Source organism: Bos grunniens, chromosome 28 (assembly GCF_055505025.1).
Source record: "Bos grunniens cultivar Pamir isolate PY7600 chromosome 28, Bosgru_T2T1.0, whole genome shotgun sequence".
NCBI classification, from domain to species: Eukaryota; Metazoa; Chordata; class Mammalia; order Artiodactyla; family Bovidae; genus Bos; species Bos grunniens.
Genome location: NC_141192.1, coordinates 43419457 through 43442066, shown reverse-complemented (window position 1 = coordinate 43442066; position 22610 = coordinate 43419457). Strand labels below are relative to the sequence as shown.

Sequence of the window (22610 nt, the reverse complement as noted above, 5' to 3'; positions counted from 1 at the left end):
GCCCGGGGGACCACGGGGCTTCCGGGACCCGGGACCCTGGACCCGGAGCAGCCGGCCCGGCATGCCTGCGGCGGATCGGGCGTGGGGTGGGGTGGGGTGGGGTGGGGTGGGGTGGGGTGGGGTGGGGTGAGGGGCGCGGAGGGGTGAGGCGGGGCGGAGGTCTTGGCGCTCTCCCACCCTGGGACCCTCCAGGCCCGGCCCCGCTCGGAGGCCGCCGCCCCCCTCAGCCACCTCTCCCCCCTCCCCGCCCCGCCCCCCCTCCACCCCACCAAGGCCTTCGCTGCTCAGGGCCACGTGGCCCCGGAGCTCTCTGGCTTCGGGGCCCGCTGGGGCCCGCGGTCCTCTGAGCCTCCAGCGGGCCTGTGCGCAGCCCAGCCGTGGCCCTGAGCGCCCATCCTGCCCGGCACCTGCCCGGTGCCCAAAGCCACCTGGAGCCACCAGCGCGGTGAACCAAGAGCTCGTCCGCCCCGCCCCTTCGCCCTCCCGAGGCCCCCCTTGCCCCCACGCCGCCCTCCAAGCACAGGACCTTCCGGAGGGAGCAGACGAGCGACATGCAGGCACACGGACAGACACACAGACACTCGCAGGCACCCACGCCACGTGAGACAGCCGGCCGGCGCCAGCGCGGCAGCCAGGGCCACAGCCATAGCACCCGTGGGAGGCCGGGGGTCAGGAGAGACAGAGACAGAAAGAGATGAAGGTTCAGAGACACACTCCCAAGACGGCGCGAGGCAGATGCAGACAGACAGACAGACAGACAGACACGAGCGCGCAGGCACACACGGGGAGGGAGAGACAGAGAGAGGGAGACACCGAGCGACTGACAGAGAGACGGAGAACGGGAGACGGACAGGGGACAGGGGATGGCATCCGCTCCGAGATAGACACACTGGCACAGACCGTGACACACCTCAGAGAGAGGCCGTGCGGCAGAAGCAGCTTCCCTAAGGGAGGGGGCGTCAGCCTTGGGCCGGCGGGCCCCGGCTGGACGCAGCGCCTGGGGCTGGCAATCACCCGTGGGGACCCCCGGACTTCCTCGCATCCGAGGTCTCAAAGGTCCCCTTCGGCTTGGCCACCTACGGCGAGACCCAGCCCCCGCCCCCAGGCCAGAGGGTGAGTGCGTGAGAGTGTGTGTGTGAGTGTGTCGGTGGGCGACGGTGGGGTCTGGTCGACTGGGGGCCGGGGGGAACCCAGAATGGAGGGGACAGGGTGTGGCGGCCGGGGGTTTGGAAGTCTGTGTGGTCCTCTTGCTGTCTGTCTCTCTCTCTCCCTCTTTCTCCGTCTCCCTTACCTGTGGTCTCCGGCTCTTGACCTTTCTCGGCGGCGGTGGGGCGGGGTGTGTGTGTGCGTGACTGTTTTGTGTGTGTGTGTGTGAGTGTTGTGCGCGCGCGCCTGCGGGAGACCCAGCGGTTGCCTGCGAGGATGCGTCGAGGGGTGGGGCTGGGGACGGGCCGGGGGCTGCGGCTGCGGCGGGGGCTGGGGCCGGGGCCCCGCCAGAAGTGCCTGAGGCCTGCCAAGGGAGCCCCAGAGAGAGAGCACCCCCTCCACCCCCGCCCTCGCCGGTCCTCTGGTTTCCTGGAAGCCGAATGCGGAGGGGCTCGCGGGCCGCCCGGAGGCAACCCAGGTCTGCAGCGGGAGTCGGGGCCCCGGCCACCCACCCCGGGAGGGGCTGGAAGGCAGGCGACCGCTCTGAGCGCGCTGGGGTGCGAGGGGCCAGCGGCAGGTGGGGCTTGCGGGGGTGGGGGGCGGGCGCTAAAGGAGAGGGGAGGCAAAAAAAAAAAAAAAGAAAGAAGAAAAGCCTACAGCACCCGGTATTCCCAGGCGGTCTCCCATCCAAGTACTAACCAGGCCCGACCCTGCTTAGCTTCCGAGATCAGACGAGATCGGGCGCGTTCAGGGTGGTATGGCCGTAGACGGGGGCGGCTGCCGCCGGGCGCCCTAAGAGCCCTGCGCTGCGCCTGCCTTTCGCTCCGACCTGCCGCTCGGGCCAGCCGGCCGCAGCTCTCCACGGAGCGCGCGCTGCACTTGAGCTGCACGACCCGCGACCGGAGTCCCGGCGGCCGTTGTGGCCGGCCGACGCCGCTCCGCCCCCCGCACACCGCCACCCCGGCCAGCACCCGCCTGGCCCGGCCCGGGGGACCACGGGGCTTCCGGGACCCGGGACCCTGGACCCGGAGCAGCCGGCCCGGCATGCCTGCGGCGGATCGGGCGTGGGGTGGGGTGGGGTGGGGTGGGGTGGGGTGGGGTGGGGTGGGGTGAGGGGCGCGGAGGGGTGAGGCGGGGCGGAGGTCTTGGCGCTCTCCCACCCTGGGACCCTCCAGGCCCGGCCCCGCTCGGAGGCCGCCGCCCCCCTCAGCCACCTCTCCCCCTCCCCGCCCCGCCCCCCTCCCCCCGCCTCCCCCCCCCCCACCCCCCCCGCCACCCCACCAAGGCCTTCGCTGCTCAGGCCACGTGGCCCCGGAGCTCTCTGGCTTCGGGGCCCGCTGGGGCCCGCGGTCCTCTGAGCCTCCAGCGGGCCTGTGCGCAGCCCAGCCGTGGCCCTGAGCGCCCATCCTGCCCGGCACCTGCCCGGTGCCCAAAGCCACCTGGAGCCACCAGCGCGGTGAACCAAGAGCTCGTCCGCCCCGCCCCTTCGCCCTCCCGAGGCCCCCTTGCCCCCACGCCGCCCTCCAAGCACAGGACCTTCCGGAGGGAGCAGACGAGCGACATGCAGGCACACGGACAGACACACAGACACTCGCAGGCACCCACGCCACGTGAGACAGCCGGCCGGCGCCAGCGCGGCAGCCAGGGCCACAGCCATAGCACCCGTGGGAGGCCGGGGGTCAGGAGAGACAGAGACAGAAAGAGATGAAGGTTCAGAGACACACTCCCAAGACGGCGCGAGGCAGATGCAGACAGACAGACAGACAGACAGACACGAGCGCGCAGGCACACACGGGGAGGGAGAGACAGAGAGAGGGAGACACCGAGCGACTGACAGAGAGACGGAGAACGGGAGACGGACAGGGGACAGGGGATGGCATCCGCTCCGAGATAGACACACTGGCACAGACCGTGACACACCTCAGAGAGAGGCCGTGCGGCAGAAGCAGCTTCCCTAAGGGAGGGGGCGTCAGCCTTGGGCCGGCGGGCCCCGGCTGGACGCAGCGCCCTGGGGCTGGCAATCACCCGTGGGGACCCCCGGACTTCCTCGCATCCGAGGTCTCAAAGGTCCCCTTCGGCTTGGCCACCTACGGCGAGACCCAGCCCCCGCCCCCAGGCCAGAGGGTGAGTGCGTGAGAGTGTGTGTGTGAGTGTGTCGGTGGGCGACGGTGGGGTCTGGTCGACTGGGGGCCGGGGGAACCCAGAATGGAGGGGGACAGGGTGTGGCGGCCGGGGGTTTGGAAGTCTGTGTGGTCCTCTTGCTGTCTGTCTCTCTCTCTCCCTCTTTCTCCGTCTCCCTTACCTGTGGTCTCCGGCTCTTGACCTTTCTCGGCGGCGGTGGGGCGGGGTGTGTGTGTGCGTGACTGTTTTGTGTGTGTGTGTGTGAGTGTTGTGCGCGCGCGCCTGCGGGAGACCCAGCGGTTGCCTGCGAGGATGCGTCGAGGGGTGGGGCTGGGGACGGGCCGGGGGCTGCGGCTGCGGCGGGGGCTGGGCCGGGGCCCCGCCCAGAAGTGCCTGAGGCCTGCCAAGGGAGCCCCAGAGAGAGAGCACCCCCTCCACCCCCGCCCTCGCCGGTCCTCTGGTTTCCTGGAAGCCGAATGCGGAGGGGCTCGCGGGCCGCCCGGAGGCAACCCAGGTCTGCAGCGGGAGTCGGGGCCCCGGCCACCCACCCCGGGAGGGGCTGGAAGGCAGGCGACCGCTCTGAGCGCGCTGGGGTGCGAGGGGCCAGCGGCAGGTGGGGCTTGCGGGGGTGGGGGGCGGGCGCTAAAGGAGAGGGGAGGCAAAAAAAAAAAAAAGAAAGAAAGAAAAGCCTACAGCACCCGGTATTCCCAGGCGGTCTCCCATCCAAGTACTAACCAGGCCCGACCCTGCTTAGCTTCCGAGATCAGACGAGATCGGGCGCGTTCAGGGTGGTATGGCCGTAGACGGGGGCGGCTGCCGCCGGGCGCCCTAAGAGCCCTGCGCTGCGCCTGCCTTTCGCTCCGACCTGCCGCTCGGGCCAGCCGGCCGCAGCTCTCCACGGAGCGCGCGCTGCACTTGAGCTGCACGACCCGCGACCGGAGTCCCGGCGGCCGTGTGGCCGGCCGACGCCGCTCCGCCCCCCGCACACCGCCACCCCCGGCCAGCACCCGCCTGGCCCGGCCCGGGGGACCACGGGGCTTCCGGGACCCGGGACCCTGGACCCGGAGCAGCCGGCCCGGCATGCCTGCGGCGGATCGGGCGTGGGGTGGGGTGGGGTGGGGTGGGGTGGGGTGGGGTGGGGTGGGGTGAGGGGCGCGGAGGGGTGAGGCGGGGCGGAGGTCTTGGCGCTCTCCCACCCTGGGACCCTCCAGGCCCGGCCCCGCTCGGAGGCCGCCGCCCCCCTCAGCCACCTCTCCCCCTCCCCGCCCCGCCCCCCTCCCCCCGCCTCCCCCCCCCCCCCCCCCCCCGCCACCCCACCAATGCCTTCGCTGCTCAGGGCCACGTGGCCCCGGAAGCTCTCTGGCTTCGGGGCCCGCTGGGGCCCGCGGTCCTCTGAGCCTCCAGCGGGCCTGTGCGCAGCCCAGCCGTGGCCCTGAGCGCCCATCCTGCCCGGCACCTGCCCGGTGCCCAAAGCCACCTGGAGCCACCAGCGCGGTGAACCAAGAGCTCGTCCGCCCCGCCCCTTCGCCCTCCCGAGGCCCCCCTTGCCCCCACGCCGCCCTCCAAGCACAGGACCTTCCGGAGGGAGCAGACGAGCGACATGCAGGCACACGGACAGACACACAGACACTCGCAGGCACCCACGCCACGTGAGACAGCCGGCCGGCGCCAGCGCGGCAGCCAGGGCCACAGCCATAGCACCCGTGGGAGGCCGGGGGTCAGGAGAGACAGAGACAGAAAGAGATGAAGGTTCAGAGACACACTCCCAAGACGGCGCGAGGCAGATGCAGACAGACAGACAGACAGACAGACACGAGCGCGCAGGCACACACGGGGAGGGAGAGACAGAGAGAGGGAGACACCGAGCGACTGACAGAGAGACGGAGAACGGGAGACGGACAGGGGACAGGGGATGGCATCCGCTCCGAGATAGACACACTGGCACAGACCGTGACACACCTCAGAGAGAGGCCGTGCGGCAGAAGCAGCTTCCCTAAGGGAGGGGGCGTCAGCCTTGGGCCGGCGGGCCCCGGCTGGACGCAGCGCCCTGGGGCTGGCAATCACCCGTGGGGACCCCCGGACTTCCTCGCATCCGAGGTCTCAAAGGTCCCCTTCGGCTTGGCCACCTACGGCGAGACCCAGCCCCCGCCCCCAGGCCAGAGGGTGAGTGCGTGAGAGTGTGTGTGTGAGTGTGTCGGTGGGCGACGGTGGGGTCTGGTCGACTGGGGGCCGGGGGGAACCCAGAATGGAGGGGACAGGGTGTGGCGGCCGGGGGTTTGGAAGTCTGTGTGGTCCTCTTGCTGTCTGTCTCTCTCTCTCCCTCTTTCTCCGTCTCCCTTACCTGTGGTCTCCGGCTCTTGACCTTTCTCGGCGGCGGTGGGGCGGGGTGTGTGTGTGCGTGACTGTTTTGTGTGTGTGTGTGTGAGTGTTGTGCGCGCGCGCCTGCGGGAGACCCAGCGGTTGCCTGCGAGGATGCGTCGAGGGGTGGGGCTGGGGACGGGCCGGGGGCTGCGGCTGCGGCGGGGGCTGGGGCCGGGGCCCCGCCCAGAAGTGCCTGAGGCCTGCCAAGGGAGCCCCAGAGAGAGAGCACCCCCTCCACCCCCGCCCTCGCCGGTCCTCTGGTTTCCTGGAAGCCGAATGCGGAGGGGCTCGCGGGCCGCCCGGAGGCAACCCAGGTCTGCAGCGGGAGTCGGGGCCCCGGCCACCCACCCCGGGAGGGGCTGGAAGGCAGGCGACCGCTCTGAGCGCGCTGGGGTGCGAGGGGCCAGCGGCAGGTGGGGCTTGCGGGGGTGGGGGGCGGGCGCTAAAGGAGAGGGGAGGCAAAAAAAAAAAAAGAAAGAAAGAAAAGCCTACAGCACCCGGTATTCCCAGGCGGTCTCCCATCCAAGTACTAACCAGGCCCGACCCTGCTTAGCTTCCGAGATCAGACGAGATCGGGCGCGTTCAGGGTGGTATGGCCGTAGACGGGGGCGGCTGCCGCCGGGCGCCCTAAGAGCCCTGCGCTGCGCCTGCCTTTCGCTCCGACCTGCCGCTCGGGCCAGCCGGCCGCAGCTCTCCACGGAGCGCGCGCTGCACTTGAGCTGCACGACCCGCGACCGGAGTCCCGGCGGCCGTGTGGCCGGCCGACGCCGCTCCGCCCCCCGCACACCGCCACCCCCGGCCAGCACCCGCCTGGCCCGGCCCGGGGGACCACGGGGCTTCCGGGACCCGGGACCCTGGACCCGGAGCAGCCGGCCCGGCATGCCTGCGGCGGATCGGGCGTGGGGTGGGGTGGGGTGGGGTGGGGTGGGGTGGGGTGGGGTGGGGTGAGGGGCGCGGAGGGGTGAGGCGGGGCGGAGGTCTTGGCGCTCTCCCACCCTGGGACCCTCCAGGCCCGGCCCCGCTCGGAGGCCGCCGCCCCCCTCAGCCACCTCTCCCCCCTCCCCGCCCCGCCCCCCCTCCCACCCCACCAAGGCCTTCGCTGCTCAGGGCCACGTGGCCCCGGAGCTCTCTGGCTTCGGGGCCCGCTGGGGCCCGCGGTCCTCTGAGCCTCCAGCGGGCCTGTGCGCAGCCCAGCCGTGGCCCTGAGCGCCCATCCTGCCCGGCACCTGCCCGGTGCCCAAAGCCACCTGGAGCCACCAGCGCGGTGAACCAAGAGCTCGTCCGCCCCGCCCCTTCGCCCTCCCGAGGCCCCCCTTGCCCCCACGCCGCCCTCCAAGCACAGGACCTTCCGGAGGGAGCAGACGAGCGACATGCAGGCACACGGACAGACACACAGACACTCGCAGGCACCCACGCCACGTGAGACAGCCGGCCGGCGCCAGCGCGGCAGCCAGGGCCACAGCCATAGCACCCGTGGGAGGCCGGGGGTCAGGAGAGACAGAGACAGAAAGAGATGAAGGTTCAGAGACACACTCCCAAGACGGCGCGAGGCAGATGCAGACAGACAGACAGACAGACAGACACGAGCGCGCAGGCACACACGGGGAGGGAGAGACAGAGAGAGGGAGACACCGAGCGACTGACAGAGAGACGGAGAACGGGAGACGGACAGGGGACAGGGGATGGCATCCGCTCCGAGATAGACACACTGGCACAGACCGTGACACACCTCAGAGAGAGGCCGTGCGGCAGAAGCAGCTTCCCTAAGGGAGGGGGCGTCAGCCTTGGGCCGGCGGGCCCCGGCTGGACGCAGCGCCCTGGGGCTGGCAATCACCCGTGGGGACCCCCGGACTTCCTCGCATCCGAGGTCTCAAAGGTCCCCTTCGGCTTGGCCACCTACGGCGAGACCCAGCCCCCGCCCCCAGGCCAGAGGGTGAGTGCGTGAGAGTGTGTGTGTGAGTGTGTCGGTGGGCGACGGTGGGGTCTGGTCGACTGGGGGCCGGGGGGAACCCAGAATGGAGGGGACAGGGTGTGGCGGCCGGGGGTTTGGAAGTCTGTGTGGTCCTCTTGCTGTCTGTCTCTCTCTCTCCCTCTTTCTCCGTCTCCCTTACCTGTGGTCTCCGGCTCTTGACCTTTCTCGGCGGCGGTGGGGCGGGGTGTGTGTGTGCGTGACTGTTTTGTGTGTGTGTGTGTGAGTGTTGTGCGCGCGCGCCTGCGGGAGACCCAGCGGTTGCCTGCGAGGATGCGTCGAGGGGTGGGGCTGGGGACGGGCCGGGGGCTGCGGCTGCGGCGGGGGCTGGGGCCGGGGCCCCGCCCAGAAGTGCCTGAGGCCTGCCAAGGGAGCCCCAGAGAGAGAGCACCCCCTCCACCCCCGCCCTCGCCGGTCCTCTGGTTTCCTGGAAGCCGAATGCGGAGGGGCTCGCGGGCCGCCCGGAGGCAACCCAGGTCTGCAGCGGGAGTCGGGGCCCCGGCCACCCACCCCGGGAGGGGCTGGAAGGCAGGCGACCGCTCTGAGCGCGCTGGGGTGCGAGGGCCAGCGGCAGGTGGGGCTTGCGGGGGTGGGGGGCGGGCGCTAAAGGAGAGGGGAGGCAAAAAAAAAAAAAGAAAGAAAGAAAAGCCTACAGCACCCGGTATTCCCAGGCGGTCTCCCATCAAGTACTAACCAGGCCCGACCCTGCTTAGCTTCCGAGATCAGACGAGATCGGGCGCGTTCAGGGTGGTATGGCCGTAGACGGGGGCGGCTGCCGCCGGGCGCCCTAAGAGCCCTGCGCTGCGCCTGCCTTTCGCTCCGACCTGCCGCTCGGGCCAGCCGGCCGCAAGCTCTCCACGGAGCGCGCGCTGCACTTGAGCTGCACGACCCGCGACCGGAGTCCCGGCGGCCGTGTGGCCGGCCGACGCCGCTCCGCCCCCCGCACACCGCCACCCCCGGCCAGCACCCGCCTGGCCCGGCCCGGGGGACCACGGGGCTTCCGGGACCCGGGACCCTGGACCCGGAGCAGCCGGCCCGGCATGCCTGCGGCGGATCGGGCGTGGGGTGGGGTGGGGTGGGGTGGGGTGGGGTGGGGTGGGGTGGGGTGAGGGGCGCGGAGGGGTGAGGCGGGGCGGAGGTCTTGGCGCTCTCCCACCCTGGGACCCTCCAGGCCCGGCCCCGCTCGGAGGCCGCCGCCCCCCTCAGCCACCTCTCCCCCCTCCCCGCCCCGCCCCCCTCCCCCCGCCTCCCCCCCCCCCCCCCCCCCCCGCCACCCCACCAATGCCTTCGCTGCTCAGGGCCACGTGGCCCCGGAGCTCTCTGGCTTCGGGGCCCGCTGGGGCCCGCGGTCCTCTGAGCCTCCAGCGGGCCTGTGCGCAGCCCAGCCGTGGCCCTGAGCGCCCATCCTGCCCGGCACCTGCCCGGTGCCCAAAGCCACCTGGAGCCACCAGCGCGGTGAACCAAGAGCTCGTCCGCCCCGCCCCTTCGCCCTCCCGAGGCCCCCCTTGCCCCCACGCCGCCCTCCCAAGCACAGGACCTTCCGGAGGAGCAGACGAGCGACATGCAGGCACACGGACAGACACACAGACACTCGCAGGCACCCACGCCACGTGAGACAGCCGGCCGGCGCCAGCGCGGCAGCCAGGGCCACAGCCATAGCACCCGTGGGAGGCCGGGGGTCAGGAGAGACAGAGACAGAAAGAGATGAAGGTTCAGAGACACACTCCCAAGACGGCGCGAGGCAGATGCAGACAGACAGACAGACAGACAGACACGAGCGCGCAGGCACACACGGGGAGGGAGAGACAGAGAGAGGGAGACACCGAGCGACTGACAGAGAGACGGAGAACGGGAGACGGACAGGGGACAGGGGATGGCATCCGCTCCGAGATAGACACACTGGCACAGACCGTGACACACCTCAGAGAGAGGCCGTGCGGCAGAAGCAGCTTCCCTAAGGGAGGGGGCGTCAGCCTTGGGCCGGCGGGCCCGGCTGGACGCAGCGCCCTGGGGCTGGCAATCACCGTGGGGACCCCCGGACTTCCTCGCATCCGAGGTCTCAAAGGTCCCCTTCGGCTTGGCCACCTACGGCGAGACCCAGCCCCCGCCCCCAGGCCAGAGGGGTGAGTGCGTGAGAGTGTGTGTGTGAGTGTGTCGGTGGGCGACGGTGGGGTCTGGTCGACTGGGGGCCGGGGGGAACCCAGAATGGAGGGGACAGGGTTGTGGCGGCCGGGGGTTTGGAAGTCTGTGTGGTCCTCTTGCTGTCTGTCTCTCTCTCTCCCTCTTTCTCCGTCTCCCTTACCTGTGGTCTCCGGCTCTTGACCTTTCTCGGCGGCGGTGGGGCGGGTGTGTGTGTGCGTGACTGTTTTGTGTGTGTGTGTGTGAGTGTTGTGGCCGCGCGCGCCTGCGGGAGACCCAGCGGTTGCCTGCGAGGATGCGTCGAGGGGTGGGGCTGGGGACGGGCCGGGGGCTGCGGCTGCGGCGGGGGCTGGGGCCGGGGCCCCGCCCAGAAGTGCCTGAGGCCTGCCAAGGGAGCCCCAGAGAGAGAGCACCCCCTCCACCCCCGCCCTCGCCGGTCCTCTGGTTTCCTGGAAGCCGAATGCGGAGGGCTCGCGGGCCGCCCGGAGGCACCCAGGTCTGCAGCGGGAGTCGGGGCCCCGGCCACCCACCCCGGGAGGGGCTGGAAGGCAGGCGACCGCTCTGAGCGCGCTGGGGTGCGAGGGGCCAGCGGCAGGTGGGGCTTGCGGGGGTGGGGGGCGGGCGCTAAAGGAGAGGGGAGGCAAAAAAAAAAAAAGAAAGAAAGAAAAGCCTACAGCACCCGGTATTCCCAGGCGGTCTCCCATCCAAGTACTAACCAGGCCCGACCCTGCTTAGCTTCCGAGATCAGACGAGATCGGGCGCGTTCAGGGTGGTATGGCCGTAGACGGGGGCGGCTGCCGCCGGGCGCCCTAAGAGCCCTGCGCTGCGCCTGCCTTTCGCTCCGACCTGCCGCTCGGGCCAGCCGGCCGCAGCTCTCCACGGAGCGCGCGCTGCACTTGAGCTGCACGACCCGCGACCGGAGTCCCGGCGGCCGTGTGGCCGGCCGACGCCGCTCCGCCCCCCGCACACCGCCACCCCCGGCCAGCACCCGCCTGGCCCGGCCCGGGGGACCACGGGGCTTCCGGGACCCGGGACCCTGGACCCGGAGCAGCCGGCCCGGCATGCCTGCGGCGGATCGGGCGTGGGGTGGGGTGGGGTGGGGTGGGGTGAGGGGCGCGGAGGGGTGAGGCGGGGCGGAGGTCTTGGCGCTCTCCCACCCTGGGACCCTCCAGGCCCGGCCCCGCTCGGAGGCCGCCGCCCCCCTCAGCCACCTCTCCCCCCTCCCCGCCCCGCCCCCTCCCCCCGCCTCCCCCCCCCCCACCCCCCCCCCGCCACCCCACCAAGGCCTTCGCTGCTCAGGGCCACGTGGCCCCGGGAGCTCTCTGGCTTCGGGGCCCGCTGGGGCCCGCGGTCGTCTTAGCCTCCAGCGGGCCTGTGCGCAGCCCAGCCGTGGCCCTGAGCGCCCATCCTGCCCGGCACCTGCCCGGTGCCCAAAGCCACCTGGAGCCACCAGCGCGGTGAACCAAGAGCTCGTCCGCCCCGCCCCTTCGCCCTCCCGAGGCCCCCCTTGCCCCCACGCCGCCCTCCAAGCACAGGACCTTCCGGAGGGAGCAGACGAGCGACATGCAGGCACACGGACAGACACACAGACACTCGCAGGCACCCACGCCACGTGAGACAGCCGGCCGGCGCCAGCGCGGCAGCCAGGGCCACAGCCATAGCACCCGTGGGAGGCCGGGGGTCAGGAGAGACAGAGACAGAAAGAGATGAAGGTTCAGAGACACACTCCCAAGACGGCGCGAGGCAGATGCAGACAGACAGACAGACAGACAGACACGAGCGCGCAGGCACACACGGGGAGGGAGAGACAGAGAGAGGGAGACACCGAGCGACTGACAGAGAGACGGAGAACGGGAGACGGACAGGGGACAGGGGATGGCATCCGCTCCGAGATAGACACACTGGCACAGACCGTGACACACCTCAGAGAGAGGCCGTGCGGCAGAAGCAGCTTCCCTAAGGGAGGGGGCGTCAGCCTTGGGCCGGCGGGCCCCGGCTGGACGCAGCGCCCTGGGGCTGGCAATCACCCGTGGGGACCCCCGGACTTCCTCGCATCCGAGGTCTCAAAGGTCCCCTTCGGCTTGGCCACCTACGGCGAGACCCAGCCCCAGCCCCCAGGCCAGAGGGTGAGTGCGTGAGAGTGTGTGTGTGAGTGTGTCGGTGGGCGACGGTGGGGTCTGGTCGACTGGGGGCCGGGGGGAACCCAGAATGGAGGGGACAGGGTGTGGCGGCCGGGGGGTTTGGAAGTCTGTGTGGTCCTCTTGCTGTCTGTCTCTCTCTCTCCCTCTTTCTCCGTCTCCCTTACCTGTGGTCTCCGGCTCTTGACCTTTCTCGGCGGCGGTGGGGCGGGGTGTGTGTGTGCGTGACTGTTTTGTGTGTGTGTGTGTGAGTGTTGTGCGCGCGCGCCTGCGGGAGACCCCAGCGGTTGCCTGCGAGGATGCGTCGAGGGGTGGGGCTGGGGACGGGCCGGGGGCTGCGGCTGCGGCGGGGGCTGGGGCCGGGGCCCCGCCCAGAAGTGCCTGAGGCCTGCCAAGGGAGCCCCAGAGAGAGAGCACCCCCTCCACCCCCGCCCTCGCCGGTCCTCTGGTTTCCTGGAAGCCGAATGCGGAGGGGCTCGCGGGCCGCCCGGAGGCAACCCAGGTCTGCAGCGGGAGTCGGGCCCCGGCCACCCCACCCCGGGAGGGCTGGAAGGCAGGCGACCGCTCTGAGCGCGCTGGGGTGCGAGGGGCCAGCGGCAGGTGGGGCTTGCGGGGGTGGGGGGCGGGCGCTAAAGGAGAGGGGAGGCAAAAAAAAAAAAAGAAAGAAAGAAAAGCCTACAGCACCCGGTATTCCAGGCGGTCTCCCATCCAAGTACTAACCAGGCCCGACCCTGCTTAGCTTCCGAGATCAGACGAGATCGGGCGCGTTCAGGGTGGTATGGCCGTAGACGGGGGCGGCTGCCGCCGGGCGCCCTAAGAGCCCTGCGCTGCGCCTGCCTTTCGCTCCGACCTGCCGCTCGGGCCAGCCGGCCGCAGCTCTCCACGGAGCGCGCGCTGCACTTGAGCTGCACGGACCCGCGACCGGAGTCCCGGCGGCCGTGTGGCCGGCCGACGCCGCTCCGCCCCCCGCACACCGCCACCCCCGGCCAGCACCCGCCTGGCCCGGCCCGGGGGACCACGGGGCTTCCGGGACCCGGGACCCTGGACCCGGAGCAGCCGGCCCGGCATGCCTGCGGCGGATCGGGCGTGGGGTGGGGTGGGGTGGGGGTGGGGTGGGGTGGGGTGGGGTGGGGTGAGGGGCGCGGAGGGGTGAGGCGGGGCGGAGGTCTTGGCGCTCTCCCACCCTGGGACCCTCCAGGCCCGGCCCCGCTCGGAGGCCGCCGCCCCCCTCAGCCACCTCTCCCCCCTCCCGCCCCGCCCCCCTCCCCCCGCCTCCCCCCCCCCCACCCCCCCCCCGCCACCCCACCAAGGCCTTCGCTGCTCAGGGCCACGTGGCCCCGGAGCTCTCTGGCTTCGGGCCCGCTGGGGCCCGCGGTCCTCTGAGCCTCCAGCGGGCCTGTGCGCAGCCCAGCCGTGGCCCTGAGCGCCCATCCTGCCCGGCACCTGCCCGGTGCCCAAAGCCACCTGGAGCCACCAGCGCGGTGAACCAAGAGCTCGTCCGCCCCGCCCCTTCGCCCTCCCGAGGCCCCCCTTGCCCCCACGCCGCCCTCCAAGCACAGGACCTTCCGGAGGGAGCAGACGAGCGACATGCAGGCACACGGACAGACACACAGACACTCGCAGGCACCCACGCCACGTGAGACAGCCGGCCGGCGCCAGCGCGGCAGCCAGGGCCACAGCCATAGCACCCGTGGGAGGCCGGGGGTCAGGAGAGACAGAGACAGAAAGAGATGAAGGTTCAGAGACACACTCCCAAGACGGCGCGAGGCAGATGCAGACAGATAGACAGACAGACAGACAGACAGACACGAGCGCGCAGGCACACACGGGGAGGGAGAGACAGAGAGAGGGAGACACCGAGCGACTGACAGAGAGACGGAGAACGGGAGACGGACAGGGGACAGGGGATGGCATCCGCTCCGAGATAGACACACTGGCACAGACCGTGACACACCTCAGAGAGAGGCCGTGCGGCAGAAGCAGCTTCCCTAAGGGAGGGGGCGTCAGCCTTGGGCCGGCGGGCCCCGGCTGGACGCAGCGCCCTGGGGCTGGCAATCACCCGTGGGGACCCCCGGACTTCCTCGCATCCGAGGTCTCAAAGGTCCCCTTCGGCTTGGCCACCTACGGCGAGACCCAGCCCCCGCCCCCAGGCCAGAGGGTGAGTGCGTGAGAGTGTGTGTGTGAGTGTGTCGGTGGGCGACGGTGGGGTCTGGTCGACTGGGGGCCGGGGGGAACCCAGAATGGAGGGGACAGGGTGTGGCGGCCGGGGGTTTGGAAGTCTGTGTGGTCCTCTTGCTGTCTGTCTCTCTCTCTCCCTCTTTCTCCGTCTCCCTTACCTGTGGTCTCCGGCTCTTGACCTTTCTCGGCGGCGGTGGGGCGGGGTGTGTGTGTGCGTGACTGTTTTGTGTGTGTGTGTGTGAGTGTTGTGCGCGCGCGCCTGCGGGAGACCCAGCGGTTGCCTGCGAGGATGCGTCGAGGGGTGGGGCTGGGGACGGGCCGGGGGCTGCGGCTGCGGCGGGGGCTGGGGCCGGGGCCCCGCCCAGAAGTGCCTGAGGCCTGCCAAGGGAGCCCCAGAGAGAGAGCACCCCCTCCACCCCCGCCCTCGCCGGTCCTCTGGTTTCCTGGAAGCCGAATGCGGAGGGGCTCGCGGGCCGCCCGGAGGCAACCCAGGTCTGCAGCGGGAGTCGGGGCCCCGGCCACCCACCCCGGGAGGGGCTGGAAGGCAGGCGACCGCTCTGAGCGCGCTGGGGTGCGAGGGGCCAGCGGCAGGTGGGGCTTGCGGGGTGGGGGGCGGGCGCTAAAGGAGAGGGGAGGCAAAAAAAAAAAAAAGAAAGAAAGAAAAGCCTACAGCACCCGGTATTCCCAGGCGGTCTCCCATCCAAGTACTAACCAGGCCCGACCCTGCTTAGCTTCCGAGATCAGACGAGATCGGGCGCGTTCAGGGTGGTATGGCCGTAGACGGGGGCGGCTGCCGCCGGGCGCCCTAAGAGCCCTGCGCTGCGCCTGCCTTTCGCTCCGACCTGCCGCTCGGGCCAGCCGGCCGCAGCTCTCCACGGAGCGCGCGCTGCACTTGAGCTGCACGACCCGCGACCGGAGTCCCGGCGGCCGTGTGGCCGGCCGACGCCGCTCCGCCCCCCGCACACCGCCACCCCCGGCCAGCACCCGCCTGGCCCGGCCCGGGGGACCACGGGGCTTCCGGGACCCGGGACCCTGGACCCGGAGCAGCCGGCCCGGCATGCCTGCGGCGGATCGGGCGTGGGGTGGGGTGGGGTGGGGTGGGGTGGGGTGGGGTGGGGTGAGGGGCGCGGAGGGGTGAGGCGGGGCGGAGGTCTTGGCGCTCTCCCACCCTGGGACCCTCCAGGCCCGGCCCCGCTCGGAGGCCGCCGCCCCCCTCAGCCACCTCTCCCCCCTCCCCGCCCCGCCCCCCTCCCCCCGCCTCCCCACCCCCCCCCCGCCCCCGCCACCCCACCAAGGCCTTCGCTGCTCAGGGCCACGTGGCCCCGGAGCTCTCTGAGCCTCCAGCGGGCCTGTGCGCAGCCCAGCCGTGGCCCTAAGCGCCCATCCTGCCCGGCACCTGCCCGGTGCCCAAAGCCACCTGGAGCCACCAGCGCGGTGAACCAAGAGCTCGTCCGCCCCGCCCCTTCGCCCTCCCGAGGCCCCCCTTGCCCCCACGCCGCCCTCCAAGCACAGGACCTTCCGGAGGGAGCAGACGAGCGACATGCAGGCACACGGACAGACACACAGACACTCGCAGGCACCCACGCCACGTGAGACAGCCGGCCGGCGCCAGCGCGGCAGCCAGGGCCACAGCCATAGCACCCGTGGGAGGCCGGGGGTCAGGAGAGACAGAGACAGAAAGAGATGAAGGTTCAGAGACACACTCCCAAGACGGCGCGAGGCAGATGCAGACAGACAGACAGACAGACAGACACGAGCGCGCAGGCACACACGGGGAGGAGAGACAGAGAGAGGGAGACACCGAGCGACTGACAGAGAGACGGAGAACGGGAGACGGACAGGGGACAGGGATGGCATCCGCTCCGAGATAGACACACTGGCACAGACCGTGACACACCTCAGAGAGAGGCCGTGCGGCAGAAGCAGCTTCCCTAAGGGAGGGGGCGTCAGCCTTGGGCCGGCGGGCCCCGGCTGGACGCAGCGCCCTGGGGCTGGCAATCACCCGTGGGGACCCCCGGACTTCCTCGCATCCGAGGTCTCAAAGGTCCCCTTCGGCTTGGCCACCTACGGCGAGACCCAGCCCCCGCCCCCAGGCCAGAGGGTGAGTGCGTGAGAGTGTGTGTGTGAGTGTGTCGGTGGGCGACGGTGGGGTCTGGTCGACTGGGGGCCGGGGGGAACCCAGAATGGAGGGGACAGGGTGTGGCGGCCGGGGGTTTGGAAGTCTGTGTGGTCCTCTTGCTGTCTGTCTCTCTCTCTCCCTCTTTCTCCGTCTCCCTTACCTGTGGTCTCCGGCTCTTGACCTTTCTCGGCGGCGGTGGGGCGGGGTGTGTGTGTGCGTGACTGTTTTGTGTGTGTGTGTGTGAGTGTTGTGCGCGCGCGCCTGCGGGAGACCCAGCGGTTGCCTGCGAGGATGCGTCGAGGGGTGGGGCTGGGGACGGGCCGGGGGCTGCGGCTGCGGCGGGGGCTGGGGCCGGGGCCCCGCCCAGAAGTGCCTGAGGCCTGCCAAGGGAGCCCCAGAGAGAGAGCACCCCCTCCACCCCCGCCCTCGCCGGTCCTCTGGTTTCCTGGAAGCCGAATGCGGAGGGGCTCGCGGGCCGCCCGGAGGCAACCCAGGTCTGCAGCGGGAGTCGGGGCCCCGGCCACCCACCCCGGGAGGGGCTGGAAGGCAGGCGACCGCTCTGAGCGCGCTGGGGTGCGAGGGGCCAGCGGCAGGTGGGGCTTGCGGGGGTGGGGGGCGGGCGCTAAAGGAGAGGGGAGGCAAAAAAAAAAAAAGAAAGAAAGAAAAGCCTACAGCACCCGGTATTCCCAGGCGGTCTCCCATCCAAGTACTAACCAGGCCCGACCCTGCTTAGCTTCCGAGATCAGACGAGATCGGGCGCGTTCAGGGTGGTATGGCCGTAGACGGGGGCGGCTGCCGCCGGGCGCCCTAAGAGCCCTGCGCTGCGCCTGCCTTTCGCTCCGACCTGCCGCTCGGGCCAGCCGGCCGCAGCTCTCCACGGAGCGCGCGCTGCACTTGAGCTGCACGACCCGCGACCGGAGTCCCGGCGGCCGTGTGGCCGGCCGACGCCGCTCCGCCCCCCGCACACCGCCACCCCCGGCCAGCACCCGCCTGGCCCGGCCCGGGGGACCACGGGGCTTCCGGGACCCGGGACCCTGGACCCGGAGCAGCCGGCCCGGCATGCCTGCGGCGGATCGGGCGTGGGGTGGGGTGGGGTGGGGTGGGGTGGGGTGGGGTGGGGTGGGGTGAGGGGCGCGGAGGGGTGAGGCGGGGCGGAGGTCTTGGCGCTCTCCCACCCTGGGACCCTCCAGGCCCGGCCCCGCTCGGAGGCCGCCGCCCCCCTCAGCCACCTCTCCCCCCTCCCCGCCCCGCCCCCCTCCCCCCGCCTCCCCCCCCCCCCCCCCCCCCGCCACCCCACCAAGGCCTTCGCTGCTCAGGGCCACGTGGCCCCGGAGCTCTCTGGCTTCGGGGCCCGCTGGGGCCCGCGGTCCTCTGAGCCTCCAGCGGGCCTGTGCGCAGCCCAGCCGTGGCCCTGAGCGCCCATCCTGCCCGGCACCTGCCCGGTGCCCAAAGCCACCTGGAGCCACCAGCGCGGTGAACCAAGAGCTCGTCCGCCCCGCCCCTTCGCCCTCCCGAGGCCCCCCTTGCCCCCACGCCGCCCTCCAAGCACAGGACCTTCCGGAGGGAGCAGACGAGCGACATGCAGGCACACGGACAGACACACAGACACTCGCAGGCACCCACGCCACGTGAGACAGCCGGCCGGCGCCAGCGCGGCAGCCAGGGCCACAGCCATAGCACCCGTGGGAGGCCGGGGGTCAGGAGAGACAGAGACAGAAAGAGATGAAGGTTCAGAGACACACTCCCAAGACGGCGCGAGGCAGATGCAGACAGACAGACAGACAGACAGACACGAGCGCGCAGGCACACACGGGGAGGGAGAGACAGAGAGAGGGAGACACCGAGCGACTGACAGAGAGACGGAGAACGGGAGACGGACAGGGGACAGGGGATGGCATCCGCTCCGAGATAGACACACTGGCACAGACCGTGACACACCTCAGAGAGAGGCCGTGCGGCAGAAGCAGCTTCCCTAAGGGAGGGGGCGTCAGCCTTGGGCCGGCGGGCCCCGGCTGGACGCAGCGCCCTGGGGCTGGCAATCACCCGTGGGGACCCCCGGACTTCCTCGCATCCGAGGTCTCAAAGGTCCCCTTCGGCTTGGCCACCTACGGCGAGACCCAGCCCCCGCCCCCAGGCCAGAGGGTGAGTGCGTGAGAGTGTGTGTGTGAGTGTGTCGGTGGGCGACGGTGGGGTCTGGTCGACTGGGGGCCGGGGGGAACCCAGAATGGAGGGGACAGGGTGTGGCGGCCGGGGGTTTGGAAGTCTGTGTGGTCCTCTTGCTGTCTGTCTCTCTCTCTCCCTCTTTCTCCGTCTCCCTTACCTGTGGTCTCCGGCTCTTGACCTTTCTCGGCGGCGGTGGGGCGGGGTGTGTGTGTGCGTGACTGTTTTGTGTGTGTGTGTGTGAGTGTTGTGCGCGCGCGCCTGCGGGAGACCCAGCGGTTGCCTGCGAGGATGCGTCGAGGGGTGGGGCTGGGGACGGGCCGGGGGCTGCGGCTGCGGCGGGGGCTGGGGCCGGGGCCCCGCCCAGAAGTGCCTGAGGCCTGCCAAGGGAGCCCCAGAGAGAGAGCACCCCCTCCACCCCCGCCCTCGCCGGTCCTCTGGTTTCCTGGAAGCCGAATGCGGAGGGGCTCGCGGGCCGCCCGGAGGCAACCCAGGTCTGCAGCGGGAGTCGGGGCCCCGGCCACCCACCCCGGGAGGGGCTGGAAGGCAGGCGACCGCTCTGAGCGCGCTGGGGTGCGAGGGGCCAGCGGCAGGTGGGGCTTGCGGGGGTGGGGGGCGGGCGCTAAAGGAGAGGGGAGGCAAAAAAAAAAAAAGAAAGAAAGAAAAGCCTACAGCACCCGGTATTCCCAGGCGGTCTCCCATCCAAGTACTAACCAGGCCCGACCCTGCTTAGCTTCCGAGATCAGACGAGATCGGGCGCGTTCAGGGTGGTATGGCCGTAGACGGGGGCGGCTGCCGCCGGGCGCCCTAAGAGCCCTGCGCTGCGCCTGCCTTTCGCTCCGACCTGCCGCTCGGGCCAGCCGGCCGCAGCTCTCCACGGAGCGCGCGCTGCACTTGAGCTGCACGACCCGCGACCGGAGTCCCGGCGGCCGTGTGGCCGGCCGACGCCGCTCCGCCCCCCGCACACCGCCACCCCCGGCCAGCACCCGCCTGGCCCGGCCCGGGGGACCACGGGGCTTCCGGGACCCGGGACCCTGGACCCGGAGCAGCCGGCCCGGCATGCCTGCGGCGGATCGGGCGTGGGGTGGGGTGGGGTGGGGTGGGGTGGGGTGGGGTGGGGTGAGGGGCGCGGAGGGGTGAGGCGGGGCGGAGGTCTTGGCGCTCTCCCACCCTGGGACCCTCCAGGCCCGGCCCCGCTCGGAGGCCGCCGCCCCCCTCAGCCACCTCTCCCCCCTCCCCGCCCCGCCCCCTCCCCCCGCCTCCCCCCCCCCCCCCGCCCCCGCCACCCCACCAAGGCCTTCGCTGCTCAGGGCCACGTGGCCCCGGAGCTCTCTGAGCCTCCAGCGGGCCTGTGCGCAGCCCAGCCGTGGCCCTGAGCGCCCATCCTGCCCGGCACCTGCCCGGTGCCCAAAGCCACCTGGAGCCACCAGCGCGGTGAACCAAGAGCTCGTCCGCCCCGCCCCTTCGCCCTCCCGAGGCCCCCCTTGCCCCCACGCCGCCCTCCAAGCACAGGACCTTCCGGAGGGAGCAGACGAGCGACATGCAGGCACACGGACAGACACACAGACACTCGCAGGCACCCACGCCACGTGAGACAGCCGGCCGGCGCCAGCGCGGCAGCCAGGGCCACAGCCATAGCACCCGTGGGAGGCCGGGGGTCAGGAGAGACAGAGACAGAAAGAGATGAAGGTTCAGAGACACACTCCCAAGACGGCGCGAGGCAGATGCAGACAGACAGACAGACAGACAGACACGAGCGCGCAGGCACACACGGGGAGGGAGAGACAGAGAGAGGGAGACACCGAGCGACTGACAGAGAGACGGAGAACGGGAGACGGACAGGGACAGGGGATGGCATCCGCTCCGAGATAGACACACTGGCACAGACCGTGACACACCTCAGAGAGAGGCCGTGCGGCAGAAGCAGCTTCCCTAAGGGAGGGGGCGTCAGCCTTGGGCCGGCGGGCCCCGGCTGGACGCAGCGCCCTGGGGCTGGCAATCACCCGTGGGGACCCCCGGACTTCCTCGCATCCGAGGTCTCAAAGGTCCCCTTCGGCTTGGCCACCTACGGCGAGACCCAGCCCCCGCCCCCAGGCCAGAGGGTGAGTGCGTGAGAGTGTGTGTGTGAGTGTGTCGGTGGGCGACGGTGGGGTCTGGTCGACTGGGGGCCGGGGGGAACCCAGAATGGAGGGGACAGGGTGTGGCGGCCGGGGGTTTGGAAGTCTGTGTGGTCCTCTTGCTGTCTGTCTCTCTCTCTCCCTCTTTCTCCGTCTCCCTTACCTGTGGTCTCCGGCTCTTGACCTTTCTCGGCGGCGGTGGGGCGGGGTGTGTGTGTGCGTGACTGTTTTGTGTGTGTGTGTGTGAGTGTTGTGCGCGCGCGCCTGCGGGAGACCCAGCGGTTGCCTGCGAGGATGCGTCGAGGGGTGGGGCTGGGGACGGGCCGGGGGCTGCGGCTGCGGCGGGGGCTGGGGCCGGGGCCCCGCCCAGAAGTGCCTGAGGCCTGCCAAGGGAGCCCCAGAGAGAGAGCACCCCCTCCACCCCCGCCCTCGCCGGTCCTCTGGTTTCCTGGAAGCCGAATGCGGAGGGGCTCGCGGGCCGCCCGGAGGCAACCCAGGTCTGCAGCGGGAGTCGGGGCCCCGGCCACCCACCCCGGGAGGGGCTGGAAGGCAGGCGACCGCTCTGAGCGCGCTGGGGTGCGAGGGGCCAGCGGCAGGTGGGGCTTGCGGGGGTGGGGGGCGGGCGCTAAAGGAGAGGGGAGGCAAAAAAAAAAAAAGAAAGAAAGAAAAGCCTACAGCACCCGGTATTCCCAGGCGGTCTCCCATCCAAGTACTAACCAGGCCCGACCCTGCTTAGCTTCCGAGATCAGACGAGATCGGGCGCGTTCAGGGTGGTATGGCCGTAGACGGGGGCGGCTGCCGCCGGGCGCCCTAAGAGCCCTGCGCTGCGCCTGCCTTTCGCTCCGACCTGCCGCTCGGGCCAGCCGGCCGCAGCTCTCCACGGAGCGCGCGCTGCACTTGAGCTGCACGACCCGCGACCGGAGTCCCGGCGGCCGTGTGGCCGGCCGACGCCGCTCCGCCCCCCGCACACCGCCACCCCCGGCCAGCACCCGCCTGGCCCGGCCCGGGGGACCACGGGGCTTCCGGGACCCGGGACCCTGGACCCGGAGCAGCCGGCCCGGCATGCCTGCGGCGGATCGGGCGTGGGGTGGGGTGGGGTGGGGTGGGGTGGGGTGGGGTGGGGTGAGGGGCGCGGAGGGGTGAGGCGGGGCGGAGGTCTTGGCGCTCTCCCACCCTGGGACCCTCCAGGCCCGGCCCCGCTCGGAGGCCGCCGCCCCCCTCAGCCACCTCTCCCCCCTCCCCGCCCCGCCCCCCTCCCCCCGCCTCCCCCCCCCCACCCCCCCCCCCGCCACCCCACCAAGGCCTTCGCTGCTCAGGGCCACGTGGCCCCGGAGCTCTCTGGCTTCGGGGCCCGCTGGGGCCCGCGGTCCTCTGAGCCTCCAGCGGGCCTGTGCGCAGCCCAGCCGTGGCCCTGAGCGCCCATCCTGCCCGGCACCTGCCCGGTGCCCAAAGCCACCTGGAGCCACCAGCGCGGTGAACCAAGAGCTCGTCCGCCCCGCCCCTTCGCCCTCCCGAGGCCCCCCTTGCCCCCACGCCGCCCTCCAAGCACAGGACCTTCCGGAGGGAGCAGACGAGCGACATGCAGGCACACGGACAGACACACAGACACTCGCAGGCACCCACGCCACGTGAGACAGCCGGCCGGCGCCAGCGCGGCAGCCAGGGCCACAGCCATAGCACCCGTGGGAGGCCGGGGGTCAGGAGAGACAGAGACAGAAAGAGATGAAGGTTCAGAGACACACTCCCAAGACGGCGCGAGGCAGATGCAGACAGACAGACAGACAGACAGACACGAGCGCGCAGGCACACACGGGGAGGGAGAGACAGAGAGAGGGAGACACCGAGCGACTGACAGAGAGACGGAGAACGGGAGACGGACAGGGGACAGGGATGGCATCCGCTCCGAGATAGACACACTGGCACAGACCGTGACACACCTCAGAGAGAGGCCGTGCGGCAGAAGCAGCTTCCCTAAGGGAGGGGGCGTCAGCCTTGGGCCGGCGGGCCCCGGCTGGACGCAGCGCCCTGGGGCTGGCAATCACCCGTGGGGACCCCCGGACTTCCTCGCATCCGAGGTCTCAAAGGTCCCCTTCGGCTTGGCCACCTACGGCGAGACCCAGCCCCCGCCCCCAGGCCAGAGGGTGAGTGCGTGAGAGTGTGTG

At 71.5% G+C, this 22610-nt stretch overlaps 10 non-coding genes across 10 annotated transcripts; all 10 read right to left on the bottom strand.

Moving 5' to 3' along the window:
• Positions 1-1796: 1796 nt before the first annotated feature.
• Positions 1797-1915, bottom strand: LOC147343258 (5S ribosomal RNA). The gene has a single exon (XR_015157205.1). It is a non-coding gene; the product is annotated as a 5S ribosomal RNA (ribosomal RNA).
• A 2038-nt stretch (positions 1916-3953) lies between these two features.
• Positions 3954-4072, bottom strand: LOC147343257 (5S ribosomal RNA). The gene has a single exon (XR_015157204.1). It is a non-coding gene; the product is annotated as a 5S ribosomal RNA (ribosomal RNA).
• Positions 4073-6113: 2041 nt separating this feature from the next.
• On the bottom strand, positions 6114-6232 carry LOC147343256 (5S ribosomal RNA). The gene has a single exon (XR_015157288.1). It is a non-coding gene; the product is annotated as a 5S ribosomal RNA (ribosomal RNA).
• Positions 6233-8243: 2011 nt separating this feature from the next.
• LOC147343255 (5S ribosomal RNA) lies at positions 8244-8361 on the bottom strand. The gene has a single exon (XR_015157225.1). It is a non-coding gene; the product is annotated as a 5S ribosomal RNA (ribosomal RNA).
• A 2042-nt stretch (positions 8362-10403) lies between these two features.
• On the bottom strand, positions 10404-10522 carry LOC147343254 (5S ribosomal RNA). The gene has a single exon (XR_015157287.1). It is a non-coding gene; the product is annotated as a 5S ribosomal RNA (ribosomal RNA).
• Positions 10523-12546: 2024 nt separating this feature from the next.
• On the bottom strand, positions 12547-12664 carry LOC147343253 (5S ribosomal RNA). Its single transcript, XR_015157226.1, has one exon. It is a non-coding gene; the product is annotated as a 5S ribosomal RNA (ribosomal RNA).
• A 2051-nt stretch (positions 12665-14715) lies between these two features.
• LOC147343252 (5S ribosomal RNA) lies at positions 14716-14834 on the bottom strand. The gene has a single exon (XR_015157286.1). It is a non-coding gene; the product is annotated as a 5S ribosomal RNA (ribosomal RNA).
• A 2002-nt stretch (positions 14835-16836) lies between these two features.
• Positions 16837-16955, bottom strand: LOC147343251 (5S ribosomal RNA). The gene has a single exon (XR_015157285.1). It is a non-coding gene; the product is annotated as a 5S ribosomal RNA (ribosomal RNA).
• A 2041-nt stretch (positions 16956-18996) lies between these two features.
• LOC147343250 (5S ribosomal RNA) lies at positions 18997-19115 on the bottom strand. Its single transcript, XR_015157284.1, has one exon. It is a non-coding gene; the product is annotated as a 5S ribosomal RNA (ribosomal RNA).
• Positions 19116-21116: 2001 nt separating this feature from the next.
• LOC147343249 (5S ribosomal RNA) lies at positions 21117-21235 on the bottom strand. Its single transcript, XR_015157282.1, has one exon. It is a non-coding gene; the product is annotated as a 5S ribosomal RNA (ribosomal RNA).
• Between the last annotated feature and the right edge of the window lie 1375 nt (positions 21236-22610).